Source organism: Tursiops truncatus, chromosome 7 (genome assembly GCF_011762595.2).
Source record: "Tursiops truncatus isolate mTurTru1 chromosome 7, mTurTru1.mat.Y, whole genome shotgun sequence".
NCBI lineage: Eukaryota > Metazoa > Chordata > Mammalia > Artiodactyla > Delphinidae > Tursiops > Tursiops truncatus.
In genome coordinates this window covers 64,784,080-64,806,368 of record NC_047040.1, presented here as the reverse complement: position 1 = coordinate 64,806,368, position 22,289 = coordinate 64,784,080, and the positions used below count along the sequence as shown (strand labels likewise).

At 34.9% G+C, this 22,289-nt stretch overlaps 1 protein-coding gene and 1 long non-coding RNA gene across 6 annotated transcripts in view; one reads left to right on the top strand and one right to left on the bottom strand.

Moving 5' to 3' along the window:
• Positions 1-17,665, bottom strand: part of LOC109547968 (uncharacterized) — a 33,137-nt gene extending 15,472 nt beyond the window's left edge. For 2 of the 4 annotated variants that reach the window (XR_012332836.1, XR_004527422.2), the window contains exons 1-3: positions 17,535-17,665; positions 8,986-9,187; positions 7,692-7,773 (exon numbers count right to left, since the gene is read on the bottom strand). This is a non-coding gene — a long non-coding RNA (uncharacterized lncRNA). Of the gene's footprint in view, positions 1-6,551; positions 6,765-7,293; positions 7,398-7,691; positions 7,774-8,985; positions 9,188-17,534 lie in introns of those variants that run through there. The other 2 variants (XR_004527421.2, XR_002173978.3) reach the window with 2 other exon arrangements.
• Positions 1-22,289, top strand: part of XIRP2 (xin actin binding repeat containing 2) — a 290,913-nt gene that overhangs the window by 132,203 nt on the left and 136,421 nt on the right. The window lies entirely within an intron of this gene.

Sequence of the window (22,289 nt, the reverse complement as noted above, 5' to 3'; positions counted from 1 at the left end):
GAGTCCAGCTGGGGCTGTCAGTCAACTATGCTCCCTGCAGCAGGAGACCTGAGCAGTGCATTTTCTTGGCCAGAGACCCGAAGTACTATTTCCCCACCACTTGCTGACATTTTCTGTTAATTCAAATTTAGCTTGTGTTTATTTCCACTAGGAAAACTTTCCTCTCCTCTTCCCTTCTCTTTCTTTTGCATAAAATGCAAAACTTTAATCCATTCCCCAGGATCCCAGTGTACACCAAATGTCTGCTTGCTTTGATCTTTGATGGGAGCACCTGGAAGGCAGGGATTTTTTTTTTCTTTTTTAATTTGAGTTTTTACTACCTCGCATAATTCTTAGGATGTGGCAAATGCTGAACAAGTGTTTGCTGAGTGAACAAATGCATGCACGAGACCAAAGGAGGCAAAAACTGGTATACAACAGCTATGAAAGAGTCTGTAATATCTCTCTGTAAATAGTGAAATATTTTCAACTTCCTGGCCTGGTTTGGAGACTTAAAACTTTGAAGTGATTTAAGAGGTAAATGGCTCAAGGTGCCATTCAGTCTCTGCTGTTATCAAAATCTGAGTGTCAACCTATTTGAAAAAAAGAAAGTTGTGCTTTAAACTAATAGCAGGATGTGCATTCTGATTACAAAAAATAGTGACCCTGATAATAATACCGTGAAAGAGAGAGGTTAGCAGGTGAAATAAGTCACCACAAAGAGGGTAAGGAAATGGATAATGTTACTAAAAAGGATGAGAATTTAGGAGAAATATAAATATAGAGCGACTTGACCTCATTGCTACAAATCTAATCTCTGGGGCAGTGTAGTTGTCAAGAATTTTGTCTTCATTAAAGAAAAAATTCAATGTGAAAAAGAATAAGGAAAAAAGAAACAAATGTCAAACATGCCCAATTAGCCAGCTAGAGTTAAGACCTAGAGTCTTGAATTTAAACTCAGATTTGCAGTGTTTGTATTCATTTTTTTACTGAGAAGTGGCAATATGGTCAGAAGATTTCCCATTGATTAAAGCAAATTTAATTTTAAAATGATTTCCATAACTTTGAATTTTTATTAAGATGTTTGGCCAAAATATCAGGAAATGAATTATATACTTCAGGGATTATGAATTCCTAACATTATTACACTTTCTCCATGTGAAAAAAAATCACAATTTTTAATACATTAAATCTTAGGTACATTTTATAGCAGTCGTTTGTATTGCCACTCTAAGTGCTTCTGTTTGTAGCAAGATTATTTTTTTAAAGCTTGTATTTTTACTTTCTAGTTTTCAATAAACTTATGGTGTGGCTCACAAATGCATTATTAGCTTTTAGGGGATAGATGTTAATGTCACTCATTCTTTCAGGCGTAATGAAGATCATAATAATAAAAAAAAAAAGTCCACTAATTAACTTGTTTCCATCTATATTAAAGCATTTGCTTCAACTTTCATGGAGAGTGTATACAGCCAAACTTGAATGTAAAAGGTCACACCCAGGATGAAGGAGCTTGTAGATGATCCTAAAAATTAATTAATACTAAAAATCTTCACTTTTATCTTATCTATCTGGATCTTTCAGGTTAAAGTTTATTAACAGATTTTTTTGGTTACTTAAATAGTTGCTAAAAAAGTGTGCATATTATTAAACATAATATTCAAATAATAATGAAACATAAATAATAACCAATTCTGATTTAAAAAATATATTCTAAATCTATATCCTTCTACCATCAACAAAGACCACAGATCATCATTTAAACATTTAAAAATTAATTTATGTGTGTTTATACTGTATATGTATGTGTATAGAGCATATTATATATACTATTATATGTACAACATATTATATATAATACACAACACCATGCATTATGTAAATTGTGTGTATGTGTTCTAACTGGAAATTTCTTTTTTATTATGATTTCTAGAGAGTAGGAATCAAGTCTACTCTAAAATATATAGCTCCAGGTGTCTCATACTGGAAAACACAAATTGTTAATTCATTGGCTGATGCTTTTTTTTTTAATTTTTATTGTAGTATAGTTGAATTACAATGTTATGTTAGTTTCAGGTGTACAGCAAAGTGAATCAGTTATACATATACATGTATCCACTCTTTTTTAGATTCTTTTCCCATATAGGCCATTACAGAGTATTGAATAGAGCTCCCTTATTAGTTATCTATTTTATATACTGTAGTGTATATATGTCAGTCCCAATCTCCCAATTTATCCCTCCCTGCCTTACCCCCCTGGTAACCATAAGTTTGTTTTCTATATCTGTAACTCTATTTCTGTTTTGTAGATAAGTTCCTTTGTACCCTTTTTTTTAGATTCCACATATAAGCGATATCATATATTTGTCTTTCCTCTGTCTGACTTAACTGCACTCAGTATGATGATCTCTAGGTCCATCCATGTTACTGCAAATGGCATTATTTCGCTCTTTTTTATGGTTGAGTAATATTCCATTGTATATATGTACCATATCTTCTTTATCCATTCCTCTCTTAATGGACATTTAGGTTGCTTCCATGTCCTGGCTATTGTAAATAGTGCTGCAATGAACACTGGGGTGCATGTATCTTTTTGAATTATGGTTTTCTCCAGGAGTGGGATTGCTGGATCATATGGTAGCTTTATTTTTAGTTTTTTAAGGAACCTCCATACTGTGGATGTACCAATTTACATTTCCACCAACTATGTAGGAGAATTTCCTTTTCTCCACACCCTCTCCAGCATATATTATTTGTAGATTTTTTGATGATGGCCATTGGCCAGTGTGAGGTGATACCTCATTGTAGTTTTGATTTACATTTCTCTGATAATTAGTGATGCTGAGCATCTTTTCATGTGCTTTTTAGCCAGGCTGATGCTTTTTTAAATCTCTTTCTAACTGCCTCAAGTGGTGGAATTTTTTTTCTATAACAGATAGGTTCCTTTCCTGTTTCATAATTATTTGTTTTATCACTGTCTGGTATATTTAATATGATCACATCTTCCTTAAAGGACTAAGTAACATTTACTATTTTTATTCCTGAACTAACTTTTGCTAAAATCTTACTAATTTCAAAATATAATTTGTTTACTGTCAGTTAGAAACAACCTGTTATTCTAGTGGTCTTCCAAATCTATTTCCTGGATTCTTCAGTTGACAGCAGTGGTCCAAGTGAATGGGCCTCAGGTCACCTTCTAATTTTTCCAGAGCCCTGGTTCTCACCCCTGCCTGTGTGTTAGAATCACTTGGGAGGATTATTATTTTTAATTATCTGTGATGAGGTCTAATCTGCATGCTTTTAAAACTTCCTACGTGATTCTTATATATAATCATTTTGGCACCTATCATTCTAGAGAAGCCATGGTTTCAGATGTGTTTTAGTGTGATTACGTATAAGATTTTGTTTGAATAAATGGTCTCATTGTATAAAAGTTGAATGCTATGCTTTATTGCTCCATTTGAAATGTAGTTCCTTTGTCAATAACTTTCATAATTTTTGTAGGAAAATGTTTTATGATGATATAACTATTTGCTTATTATATTCTGATATCTCTACTTCCAAGTGATATTACTTTGATTATATTGCTGTACTTGAAAAATTTATTATTAGTAATATTAACTTTATTAAAGCTTTTACTTTTGGAATACCACTTTCAGGCTCCATTTCCTCCTTTTTATGGGTGGTTTCTAAAGTTCGTTGGAAGTTTTTCTTTTAAAAGATTGCCATTATAAGAATGAGTTAATTAATTATGTGAATAAATCTGTAAAACTAGTGTCATTTCTTAGTTATTTTTAGATTTATTTTCTGTATATCATCATATTAACACCTTTAAAATTTGAAAGTTATCATCCCTACAAAAAGTAAAGATCCAAAATATAGGATTAAAAATAAAATATTATTAACTTATTAATAAGTTAACATGTGTATGCATATGGCTGATTCACTTTGTTGTGCAACAGAAACTAACATGGTATTGTGAAGCAATTATACTCCAATAAGTTCTATTTTTAAAAAGGTATTAAGCTCACAATTCTGTGCATCAAAATTTTTACCTGAGCTAGTTGTAGGGTTCTTCTGATGTCTAAGCTCAGCTGGACTTATTCATGCATCTGTAGTACTGAAGGTAAACTAGTTATGGTAGAATCAGTAACCTATTTAAGCTTCATATACTTTCTATTTTAATGTCATTTTCATTGTACCTCAGTATTGTATAAAATCTTTGAAAATTCTTTCCTTTTTCAGCCGTGAGAAAGACAACAAATAGAAAAGCTCTGTGTCCATGCTTGAATAAGAATTTTTTTTTAAAAAAAAGGCAGTGTTGGGGCTTCCCTGGTGGTGCAGTGGTTGAGAGTCCGCCTGCCGATGCAGGGGACATGGGTTCGTGCCCCGGTCCGGGAAGATCCACATGCCGCGGAGTGGTTGGGCCCGTGAGCCATGGCTGCTGAGCCTGCGCGTCCGGAGCCTGTGCTCCACAACGGGAGAGGCCACAACAGTGAGAGGCCCGCGTACAGCAAAAAAAAAAAAAAAAAAAAAAAAAAAAAAAAGGCAGTGTGCTTCTGGGGGCGAAATGAGGGGTAGAGAAAACATAATTCGAGAGCAATAGATGTGGAGTAACTCAGTCCAGCTGCCCCCTTCCACCTACTGATTATCCTTCTAGGGGTAAAACATTGAGGCTTTATGTGTTTATTTTAATGAAGGAGGCGATTCCATACAAGAAGGTGTATTTTTTGTTTTTTGGGTTTTTTTTTTTTTGCGGTACACGGGCCTCTCACTGTTGTGGCCTCTCCTGTTGCAGAGCACAGGCTCCGGACGCGCAGCCTCAGCGGCCATGGCTCACGGGCCCAGCCGCTCCGCGGCATGTGGCATCTTCCCGGACCGGAACACGAACCCGCATCCCCTGCACTGACAGGCGGACTCTCAATCACTGCGCCACCAGGGAAGCCCAAGAAGGTGTTTTTTTATTGAGAATGTTGTGTGGATCACTTTATATAAAAAATTATAATCTACAAATTCTATGCTATGGAATAAATATAAGAAAGTTTATGTTTCATTCGATGAAGTTTATCAGAAATATAAGCCTTTCTCATTGATGGCTATAAAGCATATTCCTTGTCTTAGTTCAGGCTGCTATAAAAACATACCACAGACTGAGTGGGTTATAAATAGAAAATTTTTTCACACATTTCTGGAGGCTAGAAGTCTGAGATCAGGTGCCAGCACGGCTGAGTTCTGATGAAAGCCCTCTTCCGGTTTCAAATTGCCAACTTCTTGTATTCTCTCATGGTGAAGAGAGGGCAAGAAATCTCTGTAGGGTCCCTTTTATAAGGGCATTAATCCCATTCAGTAAGGCTCAACTCTCATGACCTACCACCTCCCAAAGGCCCTACCTCTTAATACTGTAACACTGGAGGTTAGGATTTCAATGTTTGAATTTCGGGAGGGACACAAATATTCAGTCCATTGCACCCCTCCTGGCTAAAAATATGAAATGGTGATGCAGCCTCATCTCTGAATATGCTTATTTTATGTAATATTAAGAAACCCAGGAAAATGAATAGATTTATAATACTAACCTAATATATTAAAGAAAATATATTGGGAGAAGGAAGGATTTTAATAAATTTTTTTAAAAAAGTGCTTGATTGATATAATAAAATTACAACCTAATCTCAGACTAGATTGCTGCCATCTTCTTCTGAATCTTTATTTATGTATTTTTAGGGGGATAAAATAAAGTTTTCCCTGCTACCTTGGACTATAGAGTTTAATTTTATATGAAATGCATTAACACATTAAGCATTTGCCATTTTAATTAAGACCTAATTTCATAATTATGTGGTATACCACACACTTTTCTTCAGAAATATACCAGGATCAGGAAATACCTTCTATTTCATCTTAATTTATTTCCTTCCTCACTAATTTTCATTTTGAAAAGTTAAGGTGTTCCTTAAGTATATAATAAAAATGAAACCAATTCTCCTTAGAGAGCATACAAACCCTGTCTGTATTAGAAATATTTTAATATGAAAAGTAAGAAACAGCTAGGGTGGCATTTACTGAGGAAATTGGGTACTTGCAGTTTGTTCCTGGCATGGGCTTCTAAGTCACTGGGGGAAAATAACACAGGGCATTCCTCTCATTTCCTGCTAGAAGCCTGAAGTTATAACATCAATATTAGAACATAAATGTGAAATTACTTTTTTTACAGATATAAATCTGATTGATTTAAGCGGTTACTTGTTCATGTCTGCATGTTATCTCTTTCTGTATTGAGAGTCTCAACACATATCTCTAGTTATTGGAAGTCCCTTTGTTCAAATTGATAGCAAAAAATGTTTCCTCCTAAATAAATATTCAAAATTCCCAGTTTATGTAAACTCTGTTTTCTCACTTTCCTAAGGCCTTCTCCAGGACATATTACGACAGATTCATGAGCGCAGTTTGCACTCCTAGTCACTCTGCACATAATCACATGATCTCTTTGTGAGTGTGGGCAGATTGCTTAACAGTGCTGAGTGTTAGTTTCTTCAGCTATAAAACAGGAACAAGGCTAACCATCATATATATTGTATTTATTGTTTAGAATAGCAAGATAATGCAAGTGTAATGGGCTGGTTTTGGCTGACTAAGTTGGATACACACATTAATGCAGGCAGCTCCTCTGTATCCTCCTTTCCTCCATATCAGTTTTCATTCTCTTATAAGAGATGGAGCTTTGGTTGCAAAATCAGTGCAGTGGAATGGGGGAATGGGCTGAGAGTTCCTGGTGGCAATCAGACCTGGGTAAACAAATGAAATGGGACATGCATGACACCCATCAAGCTCCTTGAACTGGATTTGAGCTCCTGTGATTAGAGTAGGGGCAGACAAAAACTGATGCAATTTCTTGGAAACTCGTTTGATCTTGGGCATGTTCACCTCTCTAAGTCTGCATACCCATCTGAGAAATGGTGATGATAATAATACTATTTCGAAGAGGTGTTGGGTGTATTATATGGAACTGTGGATAAAAAGTAAAGTGCTTGGCCAATGATTAATAAATATCTACTATTATTTTTTATCATCTATGAGACTCTTTATATAAGCTGACCTGTTTCAGAACCTAGATGACAAGCCTGGGAAAGAATTGGGTAGGAAGCTCCTTTCCCACCCATGCTCTTACAACCCAAACCAAGTAGTCCCAAGCAATGGAGAAATAGGGAGACCACACTCCTAATGTAGATTGGCATTTTCACAATGGGAAATGACACTATGAGATTTTACCAAGTGGATTTGTGAGCAGATTTTACCAAGTGGAGCCAGAGCAGGAGTAGAATAGCATGGTAGCTTCTGGATGAGGACCTTCTTTGATAAGTACGGAATGCTGAGGTCTGGGACACCCGGATTACACATGTAAACGCCTTAACAGAGTGCTGTAAGCATTCAAAAAAACGACTGCTGTAATTATTATCACTGGGTCCATTTCCCACTAATTGCAAGAACCAGATAGCTGAAAAAGAAAATGAACTCCTGAAACAGCTTCAATCAACTACAATAGCAGTTTTCTTGGCATGTCAACAGTTTGCAATCACTTGGGTTTAAAATAATGACAGTGTTGTAGTTCTGCCTAGTTAATGAAAATAGAGACAACCATAAATCCTGGGGAATCTTCTGCTTGGTAAGAAGTAAAGAAAGATAAGCCAAAACATATTAGAAATACAGGTTACCTTTATCACTTTGCTCAATACTTAATATCTCAACATCTTGAAGGATGTGTAGGATTTCAATAGGCAGAGAGGCATACACATTCTAGAAGGAAGTAAAAACATGAGAAAACCAATAAAGGAGGAAAAACGAGAAAGAATTTATGGGAAACGTGAGTAGTCCAGTTTGTCTGCGGGCAAGGTTTTCCTTTGTGCATGATTGAGTTATTTATTGCTGCATAATGACACACCCCAAAACAGTGTCTTAAAACAGTGATTTTTTGTTTCTTGTGATTCTGGGGTTGACTGGTCAGATCTTTTGATCCACATGGTTTTGACTGGGGTCGTTCAAGTAGCTGCATTCAGTGGGGAGTCTGGCTGGAATGCCTCAGTTCTCCTTGACATGTCCTTTTCTCTCAGTTCATGAAGTCTCATCCACCAGCACCTCTCCATGTGACCTCTCTCCAGCAAAATAGCCTGGACTACTTTATAGCATGGCTGCTATAAATGTTCCATGAAAGAACATTTCAAGAGAATAATTCCCAGTGTGAAAACATATAGATGCCTCTGTTGAATCATGGTTGCTAATACCCCACTGACCAAAGCAAGTCATGTGAATAAGCCTCTGGAGTCAATGTGAGAGATACAGAAAAGTGAATACTGAGAGTTGTGACTTGTGGGTATATTGAGAAGGGGGGAAGCTGGCAGTTCTAATGGAAAGGATTCAGAGATGGAGCCAACAAGAGTCATTTATCTCATCACCACAGAACATTATGGTGGACACAGCCTATGTGTCTCCTTTATTTTACTTTCAACCATGTATCCCAGGAAAAAAGGATAGAAAAGATATTTGGGGACAAAAAGAAACAAAAAAAATCTATCATAAAAATTAAAAATAATTGTAAATTTAAAATTTGGTAGATATCACTAGAAGATTTAGGTATAAGTAGGATTAGATTGATCTGTTGAGAAAACTGCTCAAAAAAAGCTTGGAAAATGGCTCTGCAAAGGAAATGATTATTCCAGAAAGAACTAGAATCCAAGAGAGAACAAGTAGAATTAGCAGAATTAACTTTGGGGGAAATTTTCAGGGAAATATCTCCCTTCCCACCTACACAAAATCTATATATAACAAGCAGTAGGCAGCAGTGGAAGTTTGATAAAAGAGAGCTACCTGCTTAGACAGGACTCCTGGTATGTGGCAGACTGTTATACTGGAGATATCCCCAGGATACACACCTTGTGTCCTCCCCTCCAATACTGAATCTGGTCGTGAAACAGCAAGAATAATACTGACAGAGGCTTTACAATAGCTTACCCAATGAAGTGTATCCACGTGGGGAGTTTTATTAGCATCCTGCTGCCTTTTAAGGAGCTCTGGCTATACGTTTCTAATGATAAGAGAACACCACATGGAAAGAAGTCTTGAAGAACTCGTGGACATCTTCGACATGTCCATCTCAGCTGAGCTGCCATGAGTGGTCACAGTTGATATCACATGATGTTGAGACAACCGGATCCTACCAAATTTGCCCAAATTGCAGAATTTTGAGTTAAATAGATGCCTGTTTTATAAACCACTAAATTTTCAGATGATATGTTATACAGCAATAGGTAAGTGAGAAAAATAGATGACTAGAGGGAAAAAAAGACCAGAAATGTATGTAATTCCATATGTATGGAACATTCATGATCGGGGGAAGGCGTATAAAGGAAAAAAGAAAGAAGGGCAACCATATCGATCAGGGGAAAAACACTAAAATCCCCACAACCCCTCCTTAGTATGGCAATTTAGTGGGAGTAGTATTTTCTTGCCTCTCTATTCCACAACTAAAGCAAATTCTCCTAAATATATGTCCTCCTCACTGACAACTAAACCTACAAAAAGGGGAAGTATTTTTCCCTAAGTTTTCTTCTTTCCATTTTACCTTTTAGCTCTTATACTTACATTTATGATTCATTTTGAGATACTTTTGATATATATAGTATAAAGTAGGCAATGAGGTTTAATCTTTTGCATATAAATATCCAATTGATCCAGCACAACTTACTGGAATTTCCTAACTAATTTCCTTGGAACTTTTCAGAAATCTTTGGTAATACACATGTGGGCCTAATATGGAATCAGTTCTGTTTCATTAACCTATATGTTTATCTTCATGCTAATATAATACTATCTTAATTACTGTAGAGTAATAATACAGTTGACCCTTGAAAAACATGGGCTTGAACTGCGTGGGTTCACTTATTTGTGGATTCTTTCCAATAGTAAATACTATAGTACTACATGACCCTAGGTTGTTTGAATGCATGTTGCAGAACCGTGAATATGGAAGAAACTGGGATGTGGAGGTCAGACAATAATTATATTCGAATTTTCAACTGCAGGGGAGGGTCAGCACTCCTAACCCCGTCGCTGTTCAAGGGTTAATTGTAATTCTTGAAATCAGATAAAGTCCATGTTTTTTCAAAATTTTTTTTTCTTTTTCAAATTTACCTTGATTATATAGAGTCTTCCATTTTCATATAAATTTTAGAATTAGCTTATCAATTTCTACAGAAAACTTGAAAGGATTTTGATTGGGTTGCATTGAATTTTTAGATCACTTTGAGGAGAATTCACATCTGAACTGTATTAAGCCTTCTGATCTATGTTCATGCATTCTCTCTATTGAGGTGTTTAATTTATCACGTAATGTTTTGCAGTTTTAAGCATACAGTATTAAATGTACATTAAATTTAAATGTATCCCCAATTATTTCATGTTTTATATAATTTAAAATGGAATTATTTTCTATAAAGCTGCAATTGTTTGTTGCTGGTATATAGAAATATAATTGACTTTTGTATATTGATCTTATATCTTATAACAATACAAAACCCATAAATTAGCTTTAATAGCTAATTAGTATATTACTTAAGATTTTCTTCATGGAAAATCAGGTTGTCTGTGAATAAACACAATTTTATTGTTTTTTTCTCAATCTGAATTTGTTTCATTTCTTTGTTTTGCTTTATTGATCAAGTATGGACCTCCAGTAAAATGTTGAAAAGAAGTGGTGGGACCGGAAAACTTTGCCTTTTTTCTGATCTTAAGAGGAAAGCATTTGGTCTTTGAAGTATGAATGCAGTAGATTTTTTGTAGATGCCATTTTCCCAAGTTTGTTCCGTATTATGGATTGAATTGTGCCTCCCCCCACTCAAGATATGTTTAAATTGTAACTCCCACTACCTGTTGATGTGACCTTATTTGAAAGTAAGGTCTTTATAGTTATAATTAAGATAAAGTCATACTAGATTAGGGTTGTCCTCATAAGATAAGAAAGACAGAAATAGACACAGGGAAGGCCATTAAAGATGGAGGCAGAGATCAGAGTAATCAATTAGCCAAGGAATACAAAGCATTGCTGGCAACCACCAAAAGCTAAGAGGCAAGGAAGAGTTTCCCTTAGAGGCTCCAGAGAAAGTATTTCCCTGCCAACAACTTGATTTTGGATTTCTAGCCTCCAGTACTGTATAATAATAAATGTTTGCTGTTTTAAGCCATCCAAGTTTGTGATTTGTAATAGCAGCCCTAAGAAACTAATATGCTCAGTTTTTATAAGTTTGTATTGAATATGTTCTAATATTTTTCTGCATCTACTGAGAGGATCATAGTTGTTTTTTTTTTCTTTTACACTGTTAATATAATGATTTGTTTGAATTGATTTTTAAATGTTAAACCAGTAGTATGCCACTTGTGTGCCTCTTTTCCAACTCTGCATTCAATAAAATGAACAGTGATACTTGAAAGGAAATTGTCCATGGTGGGAATTACAACAGGAAAATTGACAAATGCTGCAAATTAGCTTTTCTTTTTCCCCCTTCTGGAGCCTGTTGTTACACATACACCAACACACAACTCTGTTAGATCAAGTTAGCATCTCTCTGATAAATCTGTTTTTCATGATGTGTTTTTTTTTATATTTTCTGGAATTGATTTGCTAAAATTTTGTTATGGAGTTTTGTTTATTTGTTTGTTCCCCTGTTCATTAAGGCCACTGTAGCGTAGTATTCTTGTGATGTCATTATCTGGTTTTGATAACAGGTAATACAGGCATCATAATATGGGTTGGGAATTATCCCCTTCTCTTCTATTTCGGGAGCAGATTGTGTAAAATTGATATGATTTCAGCCTCAAATATTTGGTGGAATTCACTAGTGAAGGTATCAGGGCCTCAAGTTTTCTTTGTGGAAAAGATTTTACTATGATGTCTATATCTGTAATAGATATAAGGTTATTCAGGTTATCTTTTCCTCTTAGGTGAGTCTGGCAGTAAGTGACATTTCATCATTGAACTATGCATTTCATCTAACTTGTTGAGTTGGTGGGCATAAGGTTGTTTATAAAATTCCATTATTTTTATTTTAATGGAGTATAATTGCTTTATAATGGTGTGTTAGTTTCTGCTTTATAACAAAGTGAATCAGCTATGCATATACACCTAAAGGAGTGATATCCTCACTTCACTCTGATATTATTAATTGGTGTCTTCTCTCTTTTTTCTTCATCAGTCTGGGCAGAATTTTATCAACTTTATTGATTTTTTCAAAGAACCAACTGTTGGATTTATTGATTTTTATCAATTTTCTAGTTTTAATTTTATTGATTTCTATTCTTATCTTTATTTTCTCATTTTGTTTAAGTTTAATTTTATCTTCTTTTTTCTAGTTTCTAGATAGAAGTTTCCACATTGATTTGAGATCTTTCATATTTTCTAATGTAAGCATTAGAAGCATCGCTCTAAATTTCCCTTCAAGAAATGCTTTAGCTACATCCTTCAGATATCATTTTTATTATCAGTCTTCAAAATATTGGCTAATTTTCCTTGTGAATGCTTTTTTGTCTAGAAGTCGTTAACTTCCAAGTATTTCAGTATTTTCCAGAAATATTTTTTGTTATTGATTTTCAGTTTAATTTCATTATATTCAGAGACTATATTTTGTACAATTTTAATCCTCATGTTTTTTGAGGCTTGATTAATGATTCATAAGAATGTGTATTCTTCTAGTTTGAGATGGTGTGCACTATAAATTTCAGTTTGGTTAAATGGGTTGATATTGTTATCCAAGTTTTTTGTATCTTTACTGATTTTCTTTGTACTCATTCTATCAATTATAGAAAGAAGAGGGTTGAAATCCCCACTATAGCTGTGGGATATGTGTGTGTGATATAATTTACCTGTTTCTTCTTTCAATTTTATCAGTTTTGCTTCATGTATTTTGAAGGTCTGTTGTCAGGCATATAGGCACTCAAGATTGTCATGTCTTTATCAATTGAAACCTTTTATTATGAAATATCTCACTTTACTCCTAGTAATACTCCTTGTTTTAGAATTGATTTTGTCTCGATATTAATATAGTCTCGATATTAATATAGCCAATTTAGGTCTTTTATTTGTATTTTCTAGGTTTATATTTTTCTGTCATTCCACTTTTAATCTCTGTGTCTATATTTAAAATAGGCTCATTGTAGATAATATATAGTGGGTCTTACTTTTTGAATTCAATCTGACCTTTTACCTTTTAAGTAGAATATTTAGACAATTTACCTTTAATATAATTATCAATATGTTTAGAATTAAATCTGCAATAACCTATTGCTTTCAAATTTTCCTATTTGCTCTTTGTTGTTGTTTTCTCTTTTTCCTTGCCTTTTTAAAAGATTCTGTTTTAGCGCCACACTCGCTATTCCTTCTTGTTTTATTTTATGGTGGTTGCTTTAGGATTTACATTATATGTCTCCAGTTTATCACACTTTGTTTCCAAATAGTTATACCAGATTATGTGTAGCATAAAATCCTTATAGCAGTATACTTCAATTCACTTCCTTCTGTCCTTTATGTAATTGTTACACATATTACCTCTGTGTATAATCTAATTTTAATTTTATTTGTAATTATGATATAATACACATAACAAAATTTATCATCTTAGCCGTTTTTCAAGTGTACAGTTCAGTAGTGTTAAGTGCATTCACATAGTTGTGCAACCAATCTCTAGAACTCTTTCATCTTGCAAAACTAAACCTCTATACCCATTAAACAACAAATCCCCATTCTCTTTCCCCTCATTCCTGGCAGCTACCATTCTACTTTCTATCTTTATAAATTTGACTATTCTAGGTACCTCATATAAATGGAATCATACAGCCTTTGTCTTTTTGTGATTGGCTTCTTTCACTTAGCATAATGTACTCAAGAGTTATCTATGTTGTAGCATGCGTCAGAATTTCCTTTCCTTTTAAGGCTGAATAGTATTTTATTGTGTGTATATAACACATTTTGCTTATCCATTTACCTGTTGATGGTCACTGGTGTTGCTTCTACCTTTTGGCTATACCGAATCACACTGCTATGAACATGGGTATACAGATATCTGAGACCTTCATTTCAATTTGGGGGGATATATACCCAGAAGAGGAATAGCTGAATTATATGATAATTCTATTTTAACTTTTTTAAGGAACCACTATATTTTTTTCCATAGCAGGTGTACCATTTTACATTTCCACCAACAGTATACAAGCATTCTAGTTTCCCTACATCCTGACTGATATTTGTTATTTTCTGGTTTTATGATTGTAGCCAGTCTAATGAGTGTGAGGTGATATCTCATTGTGGTTTTGATTTAGATTTCCCTAATGATTAGTGATGTTGAGCATATTCTCATGTGCTTATTGGCTATTTGTATATTTGCTTTGGGAAAATGTCTGTTCAAACCCTTTGCCCATTTTTTAATTAGGTTGTTTATTTTTTTGTTGTTGAGTTTTAGGAGTTCTGTATATACACTGGATATTAATCCCTTATCAGATGTATAATTTCCAAATATTTTCTCCCATTCCATGGGCTGCTTTTTCACTCTGTTGACTGTATTCTTTGATGCACAGAAGGTTTTTTTTATTCTAATATAGTCCAGTTTATCAATTTTTTTCCCTTTGTTGCCTGTGCTTTTGGTGACATATCCAAGAAATCATTGCCAAATCTTTTGTCATGTAAATTATTTTAAAGTTTTTATAGGAAAAATTGTTCTTATGTTTATCTACATGTTTACCATTTCTGGCTCATTTTATTTCTTTATGAAGATTCAAATTTCTGTGTGCTATTTTTTCTGTCTAAAGAACTATCTGTAACAATTTTTGTGATGCATGTCTCCAGGTGATATACTTTCTCAGCTTTTGTTTGGCTCAAAAAGTCTTTACTTTTGAAAGAGTTCTTTCACTGGTTAAAGAATTCAGAGCCAACAGGGGTGTGTGTGGGTGTGCATGCATGTGTGTGTGTGTATGCGTGTGTGTTATGTGTTTGTTTTCTTTCAGTACATTAATGGTGACTGTCCACACATGCTTCTTATCTTTGTCCCCTGTACATAATGTGTCCTTTTCATCTGGATTTTTTCCTAATTACTAGTTTTAAGCAATTTCATTAAGATATACTTTGGAGTAGTTTTATTATATTTATTCTGCAAGGGATCATGGAACTCCTTGAATTAAATCTATGGGTCTTTGAACTCCTTGAATTGAATCTGTGGGTATATAATTTTCAGTAAATTTGGACATTTTTCAGTCATTATTTCTTCAAATATGTGTTTTGCCTCCCTTCTCTATATTCTTTTCCTGTGACTTCATTTATACATGTATATGTTTGATCACTTGATAATATCTCCAAGTTCCCTGATGGCCTATTTATTTATTCTTTTGTCTTTTTTTCTCTCCATGCTTTATTTTCAATATTTTCCAATGCTATATCTTCAGTTTCACTGATCATTTATTCTGCAATGCTTAAGTTTCTATTAATCCCAATCAGTGTATTTTTAATTTCATGTACACCTGAAACTAACACAACATTTTTGATCAACTATACTCCAACATAAAATAAAAATTTTAAAAAAACAAAATAAATTTATTTATAAATCTACAGTTTTCAATTTTTCTTCCATTTCTCTCTTTCTTGTGCTCATATTTTCCTCTACCTTCTTAAAAATATAGATATATTCCTAATAGATATTTTGAGGCTATGAAGATATTTATAATTACTGTTTTAATGTCCTCTCCAAGGGTTCTTTCTCAGGCCTTAAGTAGTTTTTAGTTTTCTTTTTTCATGTTAGATCATAACTCAGCGAAAAACTTGAGTGACCTTTCTGCATATCTTGCAACACTCTTTTTATGTGCTCTTCAGAGCTCCTCTCATTTTGTAAGTTTTGGAAATTTCTCAGCTATTATTTCTTGAAGTGTGCTTCTGCCCATTCACTCTCTCTACTCTGTCTGGGACTCCAATTTAAGATAATTTAGTCATATTTATTCTGCTCTACACCTCTCAAACACTTCTACATTTTTCACATTGTTTCCCTTTAAGACTCAATATGTATATTTTCTAATGGTCTGTATTACACTTCACTAATCCTGCCCTAATATGTTCTTTCCCCCAAATTTTCTTAATAGAGATTTTCATCTCTAGAATTTCCATTAGATTCTTTTCTCTGGTGAAAATCTCCAGCTCACCTTCTGTGGTTCCATCTTTTTTCTAACTTCTTGACCATATTTTTTTTTTTTTTTTTTTTTTTTTTTTTGTGTTACGTGGGCCTTTCACTGCTGTGGCCTCTCCCGTTGCGGAGCACAGGCTCCGGATGCGCAGGCTCAGCGGCCATGGCTCACGGGCCCAGCCTCTCTGCGGCATGTGGGATCTTCCCGGACCGGGGCACGAACCTGCGTCCCCTGCATTGGCAGGCGGACTCTCAACCACTGCGCCACCAGGGAAGCCCCTTGACCATATTAATCATAGTGATTTTAAAGTCTTCCTCAGCTAATACCTGTATCTCAGTCACATTTATATCTGTTCCAATTGTTTTCACTCTTGGTTCTCAGTTATGTGTCCCTTTCTTTCACAAGAATAGTTTTCTTTAATTGAATGGTAAACAGTGTGTATAAATAATTGTAGAAGCTCTAGAGAAGGGAATAGCAAATATTAGGTTTTGAAGGCTGTCTATGGCCTCTGTCTCATATGTTTCTTTTCTCTTTCTCTTTCTTTTTGGTAACAACCCTTTAAAAACATTTTAGCTTGTGGACTGTGTAAAAACAGTCCACAGCAGATTTGTCTCAGCAGCCATGGTTTGCCGAGTCCACGGTAATAAGCAATGTATTGGTAAATAGTTCAGTGCTGTGAAATCTTGAAAGGCTGGACTTCAGGAGATGGAAATGGTGAACTAGGAAACAGGATGCCAATGGTACAGATGTAGACATCTTTCTGAGAGGAGAGTTAAAGGGGAGGCAAGAAATGAGTTGGCAATTCAATAATTGACTACTGTCAAGATTAGATTTTTTCAAGAAGACATCTAGAGCAAGGTCAAAGGTAAAGGTAGAGTTGAACAAAATAGGAATCGGGTCTTATTATTTCCTTAATAAGCATATCTGAACAAAACTTCTATAGAGTTTACACTGGGGCAGCAAAGTATATTTTGTAAACAAATCTTCAAACTGCATCCTAGTAAACAGTGTATTTGAGACTTGTGAATACCTGACCTGCCCTTAGAATAGTACTGAGAAAACAACACTTCTTTCATCATGCTTTGGTACAACGTCAACCAAATAATAATATGCAGTTTTAAATGACTAAATATATTCTTACATAGCAGACTATTCAAAGTCATTATAGACTAGTAGGTAAATAATAATGTTCAAAAGTTAATAAACACATTCATATAATACACAGGTATCATCTTCAATAAATTAAATACTGTAACTTCCCAAACATGGTCCTTTAACCAGTATCTGTAACAGCTTAAATTGATATTTATTAAACCTAATCTTGAATATATACAGGAAAAAAGTCTTACCTTTCTTATGTAGATGTTGTTGTGATTAATATTTAGCTATTTTCCCGGTGAGACATTTTGGCATTGAATACTGTTGTAAAATATTTTTATTGCCCCACTCTGGAGAGTCTTATCTTCTATTACAGAGAATTCACCCTTCCTTCTAGTTGCCAGATAGAAGGGTGCTTGGTCACCTTAATATAAACAGGCACTGTGCTGAGTTGAAACTGGGTAGAAGTCTGATAATGTTCTGTTTATCTCTGCTATACGCATGGCCCTCCAGCATTTTTAATTAAGAGCATGGTGGTGTAATCTGCAGATCCCTCCTTCTTGTGTGTCCTACACTTTACTCACTGTCTTGTCAGAATTCCAACATTTCTACTCTGCTGTCCAGAGGCTTTCTGCTCAGATTTTTAGTCTCCCAGCCCAGGTATCCACAGTATTTGGAAAATATCCTGAGGAGAAACTGGCCCTGTGCTGGAAACCCCCCAAGCCTCTTCTGTCCATAGTGGCCCTCCACCCCACAGTGGCTGTCCCCACCACTGGCATTCCCAGCAAGTTTGGTCTGGATTCTCAGTTCCCTGCCCATGCCCAGAATTGGCACATTTCCCCAGGAGAAGCTAGCAAAGGTCAGCTCACTTCTCTAGGTTGTTTCCCGCTTTTTCGTGTTAGCTTTTCTGTTTCTTGTTGGCTTCTGTAATTCTCCATCTCCTTCAAACAGATGGTTTCTGTATTCTATTTGGCTTTCCTAGTTTTTCTAGGAAGGAGTGCTACCCTGCCATGAGCTACCCTATCCCACTCAAGCAGAGTTCTTTAAGATGGTTTAATATTTAAGCAAAAAATCATCAGCTTAGCCTTCCACAGTCTGAACTCAATCTTTGTTCCAATCATGTCTCAGCCACATGCCTGAGTGTACATGTTTCAGTTCTAACTTGCCGAGTGCTCCAAATAGTCTCTCAACATTACTCATTGGAGTTTCTTAATCTAACTGCTCTGAATCTCTGGTTGTAGAAGCCATATCTACTTAACTCTTCTCCACAGTCATATGCTCCTTGAAGTTAGAGACCGAGTCTTGCTTGTTTTTGGATTTTCTGATGTCTCATAGTTCAGAGCTATACACAGAGCAGGAACTCAATAAATACTTGATTATCTTATTTGAGTAGCCTTTATTTAGTGTTTTGACACGCTTTGCTGTTTCTTTCTATGACCCCCTAATCTAGGAAAGTTCAGTTCCAGATAAGTCTTTTATTAGCTAGGGTTTTTCCTGGTGAAAGCATCATATTTTGAGCTCAGTGACCTTCGGGTTAGCCATACAGAACCAGATAAACAGAAGATACAATATCTAAATGAGTTTTAGTAACTGAATAGACTAGTGAGATTGAAATCTTTATCTTTGACATATTCTGAATTTAATGACTAAATATAGTTCAGAATTTAAATTCAGATACATTGTTCTTTAAAATGTCCATAGGACCCCAGATGCCTATTTCTTATCAACTAATAAAAATAGCTTTTCTTATCAACACTTTTATCTATTCTTTCCCTGTATGAGTTTTTATTATAGGGACAGACAATATGTCTGCTGGTAGAAAGTCTTCCATTAAGACTTTTAAAGATTTAAGTTGGAGCAAACTAGGTTCACAGAAAGTTGTTTTATCCATACCATGATTTTAGCATTTTCCTTTAAAGAACAAGTTCATCTTGATGCCCTTTTCTTAAATTGATTCAGAAGGAAAAAAATACCTTAAAGAAACAACAATATGTAATGGCAACAACTATTGCTTCTTAGAAGTTTATTATGTTGGCATCCCTGTACTAAGCATTTGTCCAGATTATATGTCCTTTAAAATTCACAACAACATCATGAGGTGGGTACCTATATAACCCTCGTTTTGTAATTGAGGCTTGGAATAATTAAATAGTTTGCCCAAGACCAAACATTAAGTTTGGTAAGTGCCAGGATGAGGGTTTTACCAAATTTTGTCTGAATTCCAAAACCTGTACAGTTCACATATGAGCTATTAGCTCTCTACCAAGACATGGAAAGTCACCAATAATGATTTATTATAGAAGGAATCACAGTAAAATAATATAGCATGAACATGTGTGATTTAAAATGTTGAGCTGAATTGAGTTAATAGAATATAAATTAATTTTTACTAAAAAACTGATGTGAATGGCACCATTTTACCTAGAAAATTTCATGAATTAATAAAATTGAAACATTTTCCTGAAAATATCTCTACTCCCAAAAATGTCCATTACTATTTGTCACAAATATAATAATTCACTGCTGTGGTTCTAACATATCTGAGCAAGCATGCCTGGGGAACTGGAGAGGACTCTTCAGAAGTTCATTTGCTTAGGAACTAAAATATCTTATGGGAGCAAACTGATAAGAGAAGCTTGGTCTCATGTTAAAGCCATCATTTGTGAAGGGGAAGGGAATTCCGAATATAGGGTAGGGGGTGCCACCCATATTCAGCTCCTGGCCCATTTCCTCACCGACTTAACCTCTAAGAAAAAATTAGAATAACTACTAAACTGTGTAAGGCAGCACAAAATAAACCATGAGAAATAAGAAAAGGACAGAGTGTTATTAACCCCATTTCTTCTGGAAAGTAGCCAGCCTTCACATAGGGGCAGCTCCTGAGAATGTAGCACATGGCTGGTGTCAGTGTCTGATAGGCTTGGCATCTCCAGGGAGATAATGAAGCATCAGCCACTCCCAGTGGGCATAGGTTCCTGAGTGAAGAATCAGGAGCCTAGGGGAGGAACACATTCAGCCACTATTAACACCACATTTGGTGAGAGACTTTGCTCATAAGTAGTTTTGAGGCATTATACTCAGAAATAATTAACAGGAGCTTAGCGGTGAACTATCATATGCCATGAATGGAACACAGTGCATAAAATAATGCTCATTTAATATAGCAGCACAATGGGGTAAATATTTTTAAAATATAGAATATGGATATATCTAGATATAAAAACAATATATATACACGTATATAGGTATATGTATATAGGTGTGTGTGCATATATGTATGGTATGAGTATCTCTATGTGTGTGTGCATATATGCATACATATACACGTACATATATCCTGTTGATAGAAACTAACATTTTACCTCTCAGAGACTGTTTTATGCATAGGTGATTTTATGAGAAAATGTATATAGAAAATAGTGATTTGTATATCATATGTTTTGTATAATATCAGGCAGAAAAACTGACAATATTAAATCAGTAAATATGTAATCCCTGACTGGATTGCCCTTTCTGCCTGGTACACTCTACTTTTTCTTCACATGATAAGGTGACCTTCACTCTTCACATTAGGTCAGATCCCTTTGTTCTAGGGTCCTCTAGTACTCTGATTTCCTTTGTCATAGCACTGATTACGTTTCTTTAACATGACAATACTTATGTCATTATTCAGCACACATAGACTAATTATATATTACTCTATATCCTCAGCCCAAGCAGAGTGACAGGCGCTCAAAAATACTTCATTTGAAAGGTATGTTCTCCCAAATCAAAAGCTTCCCTCAGATGAGTATTTAACAATGACTTATACACTAACCGAGTTATTATTGGGTCACTTTTCCAATCAATATTTACATTGTGAACATCATTGCTTATATAAAACACTTATATAAAAACAATCTAAATTTTTGCATCCTACAAAGCAGATAGGAAATATTTGAGGATTCAAGAGAGGCTTCCCTAGCCTCCTAAATCATACCACATCGAGGGGCACATACTCTGCATAAATGGTATTTACATTTCGTAGCACAGTTTTTTGTTTTTTGTTTTTTTTTTGCAGTACATGGGCCTCTCACTGTTGTGGCCGCTCCCGTTGCGGAGCGCAGGCTCCGAATGCGCAGGCTCAGTGGCCATGGCTCACGGGCCCAGCCGCTCCGCAGCATATGGGATCCTCCCGGACCGGGGCACGAACCCGCGTCCCCGGAATCGGCAGGCGGACTCTCAACCACTGCGCCACCAGGGAAGCCCGGTAGCATAGTTTTAAATAAGAATTCTTTGAAGCATTCTGCATTTTCCTTTTATTATATTGGTTAACAAAAAGTAAAAAGATAAAAGAAAAACTTCAAAAAACCATGATTCATTCAGTAGGCCAAAATAATGATTTTAAAGATGAATTGAAGAGCATCACAATTCATTTTAAACACATCAAATGATCGTTAATTAAACCTCCCAGATTTGAATTATTTCAAAAATTGTTTATCTTTTTAAAATCAAATAAATCCATTTGTAATGTAAATAACAATTATTTATTTTGCCTTTTATTAAATAGTGAAAAAATTATTAAACAAATAAACTTTTATTTGTGTCGGACACATGTTCCTGTTTTGTAAGAGAATTCTACAGTAGGTTATGGTACATCCAATAACATACTGTGTCTTTTCACCTACTTTACAAGATCGGTCACTTAACTTTATTTCAATCTGTATCTTAAGCTTTCAAGTCCTGGCAACCAGATATCAGTGTCATCTCATTCATTATTTAGTGCTTCATTGTCATTCAGTTCTTCTTTTGTAGCAAATGTCTACCTGTCTAAACCTGTGAAATTAAAGGTTTGAGTAAGGAACAAATAGATAAATTAAATTTAGAAAAGAATTTATTTGAAGGTATCAATCAAAAGCTCTTTATTCTCATAAATATGGAATACTTCGATGTATACATGTCCCTAACTAGAGGGGCCAGTTTTCCAGTTCCTGTTTCTAAAACTAAATAATGACCTTTATAATAAA